The sequence below is a fragment of the Passer montanus genome, unplaced genomic scaffold (genome assembly GCF_014805655.1).
Source record: "Passer montanus isolate IOZ18808 unplaced genomic scaffold, ASM1480565v1 scaffold41, whole genome shotgun sequence".
Lineage (NCBI taxonomy): Eukaryota > Metazoa > Chordata > Aves > Passeriformes > Passeridae > Passer > Passer montanus.
In genome coordinates this window covers 1,337,577-1,351,328 of record NW_024368930.1, presented here as the reverse complement: position 1 = coordinate 1,351,328, position 13,752 = coordinate 1,337,577, and positions in this window count along the sequence as shown.

Genomic DNA, 13,752 nt, shown 5'->3' with positions numbered 1-13,752 from the left:
TTTATTTGGTTGTTGTCTCTTGGTTTAGTTTTATTTTAAAGACACAAGGATGCATTTCTGCCTTCTCGTGCTGCTGGGTGGAACAACCTGTTCTCAGTGTCTTCCAGTTAACAAACCTGGTGTGAGACACCTCAAAAAGCCTTGGAGAAACCTCCAACGTTTTCAGCCTGAGTTTCCCATCGATGTCCTCCAAAGTGAAGGAAAGCTGATAAATCTTTGTGCTGTCTGTGGTGGCAGGGTTTGAAATCAAGGCTGGCCCTGGTGCTCTGAGCTGCCAGAGAATTTTCCATCATTTTGCTCCCCAAGCCCTGGGCCAGCAGAGCAGAGCAAGGCCAGCCCTGAGCCCTCACCTCCTCTGCCTGGTGGTTGTATTTGCACTTTCTAGATGTCAGACTGAAAGAAAAAATCCTCCCTACACCTTTTCCCAGCACAGCTCACAGCTTCCTCCTCCCAAAGTGTGGCTGCACTTCCTGCCATAATTAATGATTGGCCATAATTCATGATTCTATCAGCAATGTCAGTGTATCAGACATCATTCCAGCAGTTTGAATTTTCCATCATTTTGCTCCCCAAGCCCTGGGCCAGCAGAGCAGAGCAAGGCCAGCCCTGAGCCCTCACCTCCTCTGCCTGGTGGTTGTATTTGCACTTTCTAGATGTCAGACTGAAAGAAAAAATCCTCCCTACACCTTTTCCTAGCACAGCTCACAGCTTCCTCCTCCCGAAGTGTGGCTGCACTTCCTGCCATAATTAATGATTGGCCATAATTCTATCAGCAATGTCAGGGTATCAGACATCATTCCAGCAGTTCGCTGCTGGATTCCCCACCTGGAGAAGGATATGGAGAGCATGGGAATAACTTGGATACCTCAGTGATGAGCCAGATGCAAATTCCCAGATAGATCCTGGAGATAGTCACATCTCCTGATGGCCCAGAGGAAAATCTGAAAGAACAGGAATGCATAAAGCTCAGCTGCATAATGCATGGCAGTCATAATTAATAGATTAAAGTTCTTTGTGAAACATGCTTTTTTGTTCTAATAAAGGGAAGGGACTACAAATGGTGACACAGTTTGAACAGAACAGCAATGTGAGATGCCATGTTAGAGTTGTAAAGCTAAAGAGGTGATAAAAATGTACCTCGGGTTTAAATTTTTACAAGGCTGATGTAAGACTTATTACCTTAAACAACAGCACTATTCCTTGTCTCTGGGCACTTTGGATCCTTCTGCTTCTCAAAGTACATTAAATTGCTGGGGCATTATTAAAAACTTGCCAATCCTTGCTTCTCAGTTCCTCCTAAAAAGTTCAGGATTCATCCTGTGAATCACTTTGCCTTAACAATGTTAAATTTTGCTTTTGTTGTAAAATCAAGCAGATCAGCCATTGATAGAACTTTAATTGGCTGGGGATGCTCATGATTTTTTTCCTTTAAAAAAAAAAAAAGCCTGCCAGCAAAATTGCTTTTTGGTGATGACTCTGCTTGAAAAGTGCTCTGCAGGGGCCCATTCCCAATTGATTATCTTTCACAGCTAATAGCTTCAAAGGCTATTTGGTGGACAGTCCAGTTTTACATTTAAATGTAAATCTCGATAGCCTTGACAGACTGATGGTCAGAGAAAAGAAAGGTAAAACCAGTAAAATGGATGTACAGCTGCTATAACTTTCACCAGCTCCTCCAGGGGCAGCTGGAGTGAAATTAAAATGGTTGCAGTGTGACAGAGCTCTTCGAGGGGATGGAGGGTGGGAATTCCCTGCGATGCAGCATTAATAAGGTGCTGAGTGGCCTGGCAGCCCTGAAAGTTCCGTGTGGTGTCAGTGGCTCCCATCTGAGCTGCTTTGGGGTCAGGAGGGGAGTTGGGAGCTCTGGAGGCACCTGGGCAGAGCCACACTTTGGATGGAGCCGCAGCAGGGCCGGTCCTGGCCAGGGCAGGGGGGACACGGGGGCTCAGCCCTGGTGGCCTGGGCATGGCAGAGGGGCCACAGCTCCCTGGGACCAGGGGTGCTGCCTGGCTGGGCTGAGCTGGGCCTGCCTGAGCGCAGTCTGGTTCTGACAGCCCTGAAATCACAGAACCACCGGGTGGGAAGAAGCTCCAGGGTGATGGAGGCCAGCCCAGCCCCGGCACCTCAGCTGGACCCTGGCACCCAGGGCCACATCCAGGCTGTTAAACACACCAGGGATGGGGACTCCACCACCTCCCCGGGCAGAACATCCCAGAACTTTATCACCTTTCTGGAAAAAAAACTTTTCCTAATATCCACCTAAATTTCTCTTGGTGCAGCTTGAGGCTCCCCAGAGTGACTGATCTCATTCTCACTCATCCTCCCTGGGAGAAGAGGTGGACAGGGAGCTCCTCAGCTCCAAACACCTCTGCAGCAGTGAGGAGGGGACTTTTCCTCATTTTTAATCTTTGTTGCTGTGGAAACAGAGCACAGACACTCACTGCTCCTTTCCACTGCCTGCTCCTCAGGGCCAAACAAGTCCAGAATTTTCCAGGCTCCCAGAGGAAGGGAAAATAAGGGAGAAGAACGGAGAATGTTCAGTGTAGAGATGCAGGAGGGAATGTCTGCTCAGGAAAGCAGGGAGGTGTTCAGGGGTGCCTGGGGATGGCAGCACAGAAGGTGTTTGTCCCAGGGGAAAACACCCCTTGTCCCTGCTGCCACTTTCCTATGGATTTATGGAATCTTCTACAGAAAGCAGAGAGAAGAAGAGAATGCTTTTATTTAAATCAAGCTCAAAATCCAGTCCAGTGGCACAATATTCCTGTGCAGTGGAGTAAAGTGCATCTAAACATTTTTGGTTTTTCTTCTTCATATTTTTCTTTTTATTTTTTTCCCTCTGGTTGGTTTTTTGTTGGGATTTTTCTTTTGTTGTTTTGAGGTTTTTTTGTTTTGTTGTTGTTGTTGTTGTTTGGTTTGGGGTTTTTTTTTTTTTTGTTTTTTTTTGTTTTTTTGGTTTTCAACTTCTACAGCTCCATAAATCCTCTGCACCAAATCCCAAACTCCCTCAGGAGTGCTGTCCAGCACATTGATCATGGCAAAATGGGATCACACCCGGGCAAAACCCACCTGCCTTTATTTGTCCTTCAGGGCAGCGCCATAAATTAACAATGATGCCCCCCAGTGAAATCATCTCCTCCTTCCAACACCAAATTCATAAAAATGCATAGGACATGTTTAACAAAAACTGACACTTGTTCCTCCTTCCCCTGATAAATTCCCTGCCCCATGTCTTTATTTATTTATTCAGGATGCACAAGACTGAGGAATCAGCAGAGCAGAGACCCCATCAGCCACGTGGAGAAGGTTGGGACTTCATTGGGAATTAATTCCCTTTTCCTCCCCGGGTAGGTAAGTCTGAAATAACAAACCCAGCTATCAATCCAGCAGCTGTGAAAAGGGAGGATCCATAAAATCCATGGGCAGAAATACAACTTTCTGGGTATGTTAAGCTCTGAATAAATTATCCATGTGGCCACTGAACTTTGCAGTGATCTTTCCACTGACTGCAGGTCAGATCCCTCCTTAAAATCTGCTTTGTGGAATGACTGGTACAGAAACCAGAAACGAGCAGAAGAAAAAAACTTTACTTGTTCTTTCCCCTTTTGGCAGTTTCCTGCTCTGGGTTCAGCTTTCACCGATTTATTCCAGAGGCCTTTGGCCCATTGGTGCAGAACTGGTCAATTTGCATGTGCAAATTTCTATTCTTTGCCCTGTCTCTCTTCCATTGAGTTCAGTTTTTGCATTTGGTAAATAGAAATACTTTGTATTTGGAGAAAAACTGGGCCGCACACACAGTTTTTCTTCTGCTTACTACAAGTAACAGCAAGTAGAAAAAAAAATAAACAAACATGTTCCCCATTAAATCAGTGTTAATTCACACAGGAAATCCACTTCATCAAAGGTTTTCCCTTTTGAGCTCTCCATGTTATAAAGATGTTAATTTCTTAAAATCCCAAACTATCATTGTTTTAGCTCATATTTAGACACAGAGACTGTACCATAAAATTAAGAACATTCCTCCCTTCCCTTCTGCATTGTTATTAGAGGGAAAAAACTTACAAAGCAGAATTTTCTTGAAGGGGACTTCCGGAAAACTTTTCAATTTGTAAACATTTAAGAGTCGTACATAATTTAAATATTGGGTATAATTTCCTGTATTGATGCTGGTAAAAATCTGGCTGTTGATTACTTTTCTGTGAGCTGTTTTTTCTGAAGGAGCACGGTATCACTGTGGCAATCAAAGCAGTTTGGGGCATGGGGCTGTTTAGCATCCTGCTGATGAGTTATGCCATCAATACCGAACTGATTTCCAAGATAAACCCAACTGAGGCATAACAAAGCCCGAGTGATGGCCAACTGTGCTTATGTGATCATCTTACAGTGGTTACACAGCTCAGAGCTGCTTTTATCACCGGCCTGCTGATGCATTTATTGTGGCCTTTGCAGAGAAAAGGATTCAATTAAAAAGGCATCGTGGTGTTATCAGGCAAATTCTTCAGCTCAGCTCCTGGTCGTTAAAGCAGTTACTCAGTTTGCACTGAATGAATCGAAGGAAAATGGAAGCAGGAGTGATTTGTTGGAAAAGCAAAGACGTGGGTACAGTGCAGGAGGAGGACGTGAGGCCCGGGTGAGCACATCATCCCGATGTACAAACAGCTGCTAATCTTATCAATGCACAGATGCCTCCGTGCTGCATTTAAAAGCAAGCTGCCTTTATTCCAGCTCCCACTCCATTGAAATCTGCTATAAATACCGACTTTATAACACTGACCCAATGTATCAATTGCTCAGTTCAAAAGAAAAGCTTTTTTGGAGGAAGGGGGGAACGGAGTAAACGCAGTGTGTTGTAAAAGCTAAGTGGTTTTATTGGCACTTTAAAATACCCTTTTCTGCTGGACTCTGTCAGCTCTGATTATATATAACAACACTGGTTATGTATTAAAAATGTGTGTCAATAGCTCTGGCAGCACTGTGATTTGTCATTTGTGTGCCAGAGGTCCCAACTGGCTCGATTGACAAAATCTGGCCGTGGCTCAGAGGGATCACACAGGGGGGATGTGTTTGGCTGCTAAATTGATAAGAGCAGCCATCTCAGTGATTTAAATAAGAAACTTCACGGAAATGCCAGTGCAGGCTGCACTTGCACAGCTCTCACAGCTCTCTCCTGGTGCCAGCAGAGGAGCTGAGGCTGCCACAGGGCAGGAGGTCCTTGCAGGAGTTTGTCAATCAAGTGATGAATAAAGAGTAAGGACAAGGTAATTCCTATTCACACGGGGCATTTAATGCGTGCCCTCAGAGCTAGAGCCTGTGAACTGCTGCTCCCAAAACACCTCTGCAGAGGGGGGTAAAGGTGTATTTGTGTTAAAACTTGTGTTTTCCGCTGGTGACTGACTCAAAAGTACCAGACATTTTTTTGTGTGAGAGTACAGCCAGGATGGAGCCACTCAGACATCTCATCCCGCCTAAACTCCCTGAATAAGCTGCATTGAAAGCAAGCTGTACCCAAATTGCTTCCACAGAGCAGTCAGGCTTTTCAAAGCCGGCTTTCAAGGCAGGAGTGGGTATAAAACAGGGAATAAAGCCTCCCTGCACTGGACACGAGCAAAGCTGTCCTCAGGCAGCAGGTGTGGAGCCTGTTCTGTGCAGGGAGGGCAACCTCTGCTTTTCAGCAGCTTGTCCTGCCTGCGTGTGAGCTCCCAGGCTGGGAAATGAAACATCCCCCAGGACAGCTCCCTCTTTGAATGCTCTCAGCTGTAGCCTACATAAATTACGCTGTGCTGAGACTGGAGGAAGTAATTTAATGCTGGAACTCTGCAAAGGCTCTGGCTGCTGCTTGTGCTGAGGTGTAGCTGTGTTATGCACGACAGATAAACAGGGACTTTTGAGGACCCCCCCTCTTCCTCGTAGTCTCCCACGGGGGTGAGATCAGTGAGTTCTGTTGATAATTGCTGAGCACTCGGTGCTTTGGTTTCTTTTCAGACCATCCTCAGCTGAAGGCCAAGCCCAGAGGATCACCCAGAGGATCAGCCGCTTTGGCCACAGGTGGAGAACATTCCCTACCCTTATTTTCTCTGAATATTGCAGCTCCACCACCCCCAAAATCACCTTGGCTGCATCCTCCAGGCCTGACCATGCCAGGCACTGAGCAGTGCCTGTGTGAGAGAAGCTGCTGCTCCCTGCTTTGCTCCCCCCCTGGGCCGGGGCACCATGGGCTCTCTACAGCATTGCTGCTCTGAGCCACATTTCTAAAGAAAATTGTGTTATTGTGGCTGGCCAAAGCTCTGCTGGGACCAAGCTCTCAGAGCCCCCAGGAGAGAGCAGCAATGCTTGGAACCACCTGGGGCAGAACCTCCTGCCCAATATCAGCCCTGGCTGATAGCACTGAGTCCTCCTGTGGATGGGAAACCTCAGCATTATCACTGTAGGGTGAGAAAAGTGGCCTTGTCCTATTTATAAAGCACATGCTGCTCTTCCAGCGGCGTGCAAATAGAAGGTAAATGAAATAATCTTTTGAAAACATTTTTTGGTTTAAAGCTCCTTTTATAACCTTGCAGTCCCGAGCGATGGGGACAGTCACAAAGGCTGCTCACATCCTGCCTGCTCTCTCTGGGCGCAGGGAAGCAGTTTTCTCCAGGCTGAGTCACAGCAGTGCCAGCTCTGAGTCACCCTTTGGAAGCGTCTCCAGAGTGAAGTTAAACTCAGCAGCCCTGAGCTGGGCTTTGCAAAATTCCCTGGAAGGACAAGAGATGTCCCAGGCTTCTCTCACTCACTGCTCGGTTTAGAGACCCTGCTGTTCAGCTTACAAGTGAAAAAAACTGTTAATAGAAGGGGAAGGTTATATATTTATTATTGTTATTTTCAAACAAGTTGACCTTTCTTTATAAGCCGCGTATTTTGCCCCGGTCTCTGGGTGCCCAGCCCGATCCCGAGCAGTGCCCAGGTGTTTCTGGCCGAGCTCAGTGCTGTGTAACACGAACCCATCCCGTCCGTCCCCGGCCACTTCTGTGAGCAGCCTTAAGATGTCACTGCCCGCCTGGCCGGGCTGTGCCGCAGGAAACACGCTGTTATTTTTAACACATCTCCCTCCTCCGGGAGTGACAGACAAGGTGCTGATGGCAATTGGCTGCTCTCACAGCACTCATTAACTGGGCTAAAAGTCCCTTTGGTTTCCATTTCCTTCTGCTGAGCCCAGCGCAGGAGAGCTGCGGGCTGGGATGGAGCTGGGCTCTGCCTGCTCCTGCTCCTGGGGCTGCTCCATCCTCCTGCCAGGCTGAGCCCTTCCCTGGCAGCCTCTCCAACATCCCAGCGCCCTTCTCCCCCCTTCCCAGCCCCGCTGTTTCTCCAGGTTCAGCACTCTGTGCTCTCCCTGTGCTGAGCCTCTCTCGGGGCTCTCCTTGTTCCCAGAGGTTCCTTTGCAGTCTCTCCTGCTTTTTTGCAGCTGGATCCTGGCTGGAACGCGTTTCCTTGGGGCTGTGGTGGTTTTTAGTGCCTGCACTGAGAGGGCATGGCTGCAGCTGGGCACAGGGAAGGGTTTGGAGGGAGGGCTGCAGGTCCTTGCAGCTCCTGCTGCCCTGGGATGCTGCAGGGAGGTTTCTGGGGCCCAAATAAACCCTGAGAGTCAGTAAGAGTCTGATTTCCATAATAAAATTATAAAAAAAATTAGAAACATTATTTCTCACCCAGCAGGCTGCAGGGCTGGGCAGTGCCAGGTTGTGGTAAATCCCACAGTGCAAACCTGTGTGAGCAGTGTTCATTGTGTTTCATTTCCATTTGCAGGGACCAGGCTGTGCAAAGGCAGGGATGGCTGCTGACCTGAGCACAGCCTGCAGCTGCCAGGCCTTTCACTCAGCTCTTTCAGATCTTGGTGCCACCCTGAACTTGGCCAAAATAGCCACTGACAACCTCCACTGATCTTTAAATTAAATGTGTAGTGCCCATCACACTGACACCCATGGTCTATAAATTAAATGTGTAGTGCCCATCACACTGACACCCAAGAGCTTTAAATTAAAAGTGTAGTGCCCATCACACTGACACCCACAGAGCTGGGACTGGTGCCAGAGCTCTCTTGGCTTGAGAAGTCCTTGGGCACTCCAATGAGTTGAACTGAATGTGGAATTTCTACTCAGAGATGCTGCATGTCCCCTGAGCATCTGGCACTGAGTCAAGGTTAAACTTGGAAACAGGTTCTACTTTTCATCCCCTTTATCCATATTTATAATTGGCAGATGTAGAAATACAAATCTATATTTGAATATTTAAAATCTATAAAAGTAGAAAATATTTCTCGAAACAAAATTAGGATTTTTAAAATATTTTGTCAGATGTTGCAGTTTGAGCTTCCCCTCTCCTGCTTCCTGCAGGAACAACTCCATATCTGTATCTAATTCATAGGAATAAAATCAATGTATAAATTCACATTAAAGCATACTTCTCTGAAGTACAAATCTGTGACAAAACCCGTCACAACTGTTGGTCTGAGATATTTTTTTTTTGCTATTCTACCAGCTCCTCCATCCTCTCTCACAGAAACTTTTTTTCCTTATAAGTTCCTTATAATTTTAGCTGGGCTCTGGTCTGCATTTTATTTCCTTACCAGTACAATAATTTAACTGGTGGCTCCTGCAAGAGCCCCAAGGTGACACGAGTGCCATGGACAGAGCCTTCATCCCACAGCTCAGGCTGGTCCCTTCTCACCCTCTGAGGATTCACTGCACATTTCTTTTGGCAGGGAAAGCTGCTGTCTGCCAGATTTCTCTGAGTTCTCTGCACTGGGAGAGAGACTCTGGGCGGTGAGGGGGAGCTGCACCCCTTTAACAGTGCTCGTTAATTAGGAATATAAGTGAGGATGAAATAATTGCCTTCCTGTTGAGGAGTGAAACGTTGAAGCGTTGGTGTTAAACGTTTAGATCTCCAAGAAAACAAAGTATCCACGTCTTATAAAATTTATGGCTTTAAAATAAAACAAGTAATGGATGGTAAACAGCAAGCAGTGTGAAGAGCACAGCAAGGAGGGTGTGCTGGCTCTGGGGTAGAGCTCTCTGATTCAAGGTTTACTACTCGACCATGGCTTCATGAACCTTTTTGTGACCCTGAGCAAGTTACTCCCATCTCACTATTCTTCCATTTCCTCTTTCTGTAAAATGATATTAATAGCACTTCAGCTGCAGAGCAGGTTTATTGTACAAGGCTTAATGAATGTTTGTCTCCCTGTGATTGAGATTCTTTCCTGCTGGAGGCAAGAATTTTAAGCAGGTTGATTAAGTAGAAAAGGTCTCTAACTGAAGCTTTTTTTAAAAGCAAAAGGAATTATTTCTTAGGGATTTTTTAAATCTTATGTGTATTACAATTGTCAAAATACAACAGCTTTAGTTCCTCTTATTTAGTAACTTTAAGTTTTGTTTCTGCCAGAAATTCTGCTGGGGGATGCTCTGAGTTTTGAAATGATCCAAAGCAGACCCTGCTAAACTTCTTGCTCTGAGGAACAACAGTTACACAGTGAGAAAATGTGTCACTGTCTCAGCACTGCACACAGAGTTCTGGAATTGTAGGAAAGAGGAATTTGGGGTGTTCAGACAGATCCAATCCTCCTCCATAAGGCTGCTCTGATGTTTGAAGATCTGAGATGTGCAAAACTTGGTGTTCACAAGGAGCAAACTCAGCAGGATGGGTGACAAAGGCTGTGCTGGGCTTGGAGCATCAAATGCACCCAGGAGGGAGCACTGAAGGCAGCTCTGGGACACCCTGAATGCCTCAGGGAGGCAGCAGCTCCCACCTGTGCTCACCTGGGATGGAAATCCCAGCAGCATCCCAAAGGTCCTGCTCTGGGAAAGAGGATTCCCGCTGTGCCAGGCTGCCCAAAGCTGTGCCCTCCTGTGCCAGCTCCCTGCTGACACATTTACCAGCCCTCCCAGGTCCAGAGCTTTGTTAAAAATGAATCTCCTTGCCCCACCAAGGAGGGTTCACAAGCAAGAGGTGCCAGGAGCAGCTGTGTGAATTTAATCTCTGTTCTGGGGGTATGATGAAAAGCTTGGCAAGGATTTGGGCAGTGCCCACGGGAGCGTTCAGAGCACCATGGTGGGGCAGGATTCACCAGCTGCTGCTGGTGGCAGAACAAAAGATGGGATGTTTTAAGAGTTAGGCCCAACAGCATGCACAGTGCTGCCATTATTATACAAACAGGGCTTAAAGTCCTTGTCTTTCTCCCTGATGTGTTCAAAGCAGTTGCACTGGTTAATAAAAACCAGGGGCAAGTTTTGGGTTTTGTCAGAAAATGGAGTGGCTGGAGCCTCTTCAGAAGCTGTGGGATGTAATTCTGATAATAACTGCAACTTATAGCTGAGAAAACGAGCTCCCTTGTTAGAACTGAAACGGCCAACAGAGGCTTTGTAAATCCTGCAGAGAGAGAGAAAACAGGGGGCTGTATAAAGGAATATTTTGCTGTGGGAGCAATGGGTTTAACACTGGCCAGCAAATCTTCCTTTTTGTCCCTCTTTACTTTGATGCAGTGCCCTGATGCTTGCTCCTGAACCTGATCTGCCTGTTCCTGGTATCAGCTGCGGAATGAGCAGACCCAGTCAGAGGCAGCAGCGTGGTGGGGACAGTGCTGAAAGGGGTTCAGAGGCATTCCTGGGGCACATCCAGAACTCCCAGGGGAACCTTAAACCTAAAAATGGAGTTGTATTTCCCTTTCTACAAGGCTGTTTAAGGATAAACTGTCTAATTAAGAAATGATACTTAAATTATTTTTACTTTAAATTCAATAACTAACTACTTGTGTTTTGCAATGTGGACTTCTTATCTAATTACACAGTACTAACTAAATTCACGAAAAAGGTGAAGAAGGTGAAGAAGGACTAGCTTCTGCTTTAAAACTTATTTATATGTAAGTTCTTCTTTATATATGAGTATATATTCTCTATATCTTGCTTTATATATATATATTACTATATCCTAAACCTTTAAACTCTAAGTTTTCTACTATGTGATATTCCACACTTCTATTTAAACTACACACTCATCATCTCAGTTTTATTATTTAATGTGGACTTCTTATCTAATTACACAGTACTAACTAAATTCACGAAAAAGGTGAAGAAGGTGAAGAAGGACTAGCTTCTGCTTTAAAACTTATTTATATGTAAGTTCTTCTTTATATATGAGTATATATTCTCTATATCTTGCTTTATATATATATTACTATATCCTAAACCTTTAAACTCTAAGTTTTCTACTATGTGATATTCCACACTTCTATTTAAACTACACACTCATCATCTCAGTTTTATTATTTAATTTTGGAATTTTTCTTTATGGCCTCAGGTCACACGTAGTGTTCTCTTGGGGGTCAGTGTGTGCTGCTGCCCCTGCCCTTGCCCAGGGACCAGCCTGGTGCCACCACCCTGGTGCCACCAGCCTGGTGACACCCGGCAGGAGGCTGGCCTGGAGCAGAGCAAGGGGGCTGCTGTAAAACCCAACCAGTTTTGCTGGGGGTTGGATTCAGATAACAAATTAGGCTCAGCTCAGTGAGGAAACTTGGAGGGTTTAAATGAATTCATCGTTTGCTGATGTTTCTGTTAGGAGTAATGTGTTCTTTCTGTTTGGCAGAGCAGTTAAATGTTCAGTGTCAGCCTAATCCTTCTGATGTCTGGGAGGCTTTCATTTATGAAATCCTCAGGTTATTCAGATCCTGCTCATGTAGAAGTGACTACAAAATTAGCATGAAATCTCCCAGCAGAAATCAGAGGTTTCATGGAGCTTTCGCAGTGAAAGAACAATAACAACAATCATTTCTTGAAACCTCTTCACAATGTCATACTACGTTTAGGACGTGTTTAAAACATCAAGTAGATCTTTGCTGTCATTCAGTTCTTTCCAAATAAATTGTGAGAGCCTAATTCAGAGGGGGTTTGCTTCCATTACCTTTTGGCATTCTGAGGCTATGAACCCAATAATCTTCCCATGCAAAAATATGTTTAATAAGCTATAAAGCTGCATTCTGTCCTCTCTTCCCTGTTATGGGCATCCATCAGCATCAGGAAAGAATTGCACATATAAACATGTACTCAAATGGAACCTGCAGGGAAAATCAGATTGACCATCTTCTTTCACAAAGAATCATGTTTTTCCCAGGCTGTTTGCAGAGGTTTTAGAACCCATTAAAAACAAGAGCTCCTCTTTTACCGTCCTTAGTCCTTAATTTCTCAGACGTGGGTAGAGTGTTTGTGTTTTCCTAATAACAGTTGCAGGGGTGGTTTGGTGGGAAACTGCACATTTATGTAGACAGTTTTATGCAGCTTTTAATTCCCAGTTTATTAAAGACATTTTTGAAGGGACAGTTCTGAAAAGAGAATCCATGCTTGCAATTTTTCATGTTAACAGTTTATTTACTGATTTATTTCAGCTGCTAATCTCTCTATTGCATCCCCAATCACTTTTCTGCATCAGAGGAAACAATCAGAAAAAGCTGCCATTGCCCCTCCAGGTTTCTCGTTGGCTAATTGAAGTTTTTGGCTCTTTATCCTGTTGATTAAAAGAACAGCTGAGTGGAAGTCAGAATGCAATGCGTTTACAGAGCTGCCACACCCAGCCCTGCTCTTTGCTTTACTCTGATTAATTTAGCAAATGAAAAACCCCTGTAAACTCACATATTTTTGCCCATAGTTGCTCTATAGTTCGCAGTAAGCCTTGGGTAAACTGGCCTGGAGATAACAAAATCAGTACAACAAAGGCTTCCAAAAAGCTTTTTCTGTAAAGTAACATTTTGTGCTGGGGCACATAGATGGTATGAAATGGAACAGCCCTTTTGGAGAAGCTGCCTTTAATTCGGTGTATGAGAAAAACAACTGTCACTGTTTACACTCCTCGCTCAAGGTAAGCGTGTTTGTCTAAAGTATTACCCCAGCCTGCCTTGCAAACACTCCAAGCTTGCTTACCATTTTTCTATATATAGACTGCTCTGTGGAACTGTCTTTATCAAAACTTTGGGGGAAATCTTTAACAGGATCTGAGAGACTTGCCTAATTTATGCAGCCATCTATTCTCCTCCTATTGATTCCCTCCATGATATATGTTTATCCTCCCTGCCTGTGAAAACCTGGAATTAAAACCGAAGCACTTCTGTTTTATGCCTGTAATTGCTGGTAGAGAAGAGATGGGGGTTATGCATAAAAGCTGTAATCTCTTTAGTGAGCTTTAAACAAATCATCCTGTAAATCCCAACACAAAACTACCCCGAGTTTACAAGACAGAAACTTCCAAACAGCAAACCCTTACTTCACCACAGTTTTTGGAAACTATTTTAGAGGCCCCTTCCCACACCTTTGTGTTATGAAATACCCTGAAATGAACCAGCTCCCTGATTTGAGAGGGCACAGAGAGACTGGGGCACGCGGTCCCCACATCAAAACTGTCCCGGAGAGCTCAACCATTGATGATTTCAATCTCCACTACTTTATCTCTTTGTTTGCTGCTCGGAATGCTACCGATAGCCGCTTTGTCTTTGTAATTGTTTTAATTAGCCGCGCAGCGTGGGCCCGGCCCGGGCCTGCATGGAGGCCGCAGCAGGCCCGGGCAGCTCCGTGCCCTCACGGCTGCCACCGCCTCCTCCTGTGCCCCTTTTTCTGCCCAGAGCTTTGTCTGTGCCACGGGACAGAGCAGCTTTGTCTGTGCCAAGGGAGATAAAAAGCCGCACAGATATTTCTGGGGATGGTTCCATTAGGCCCATGCTGCCCCATGGCTGCTGCAGGCACG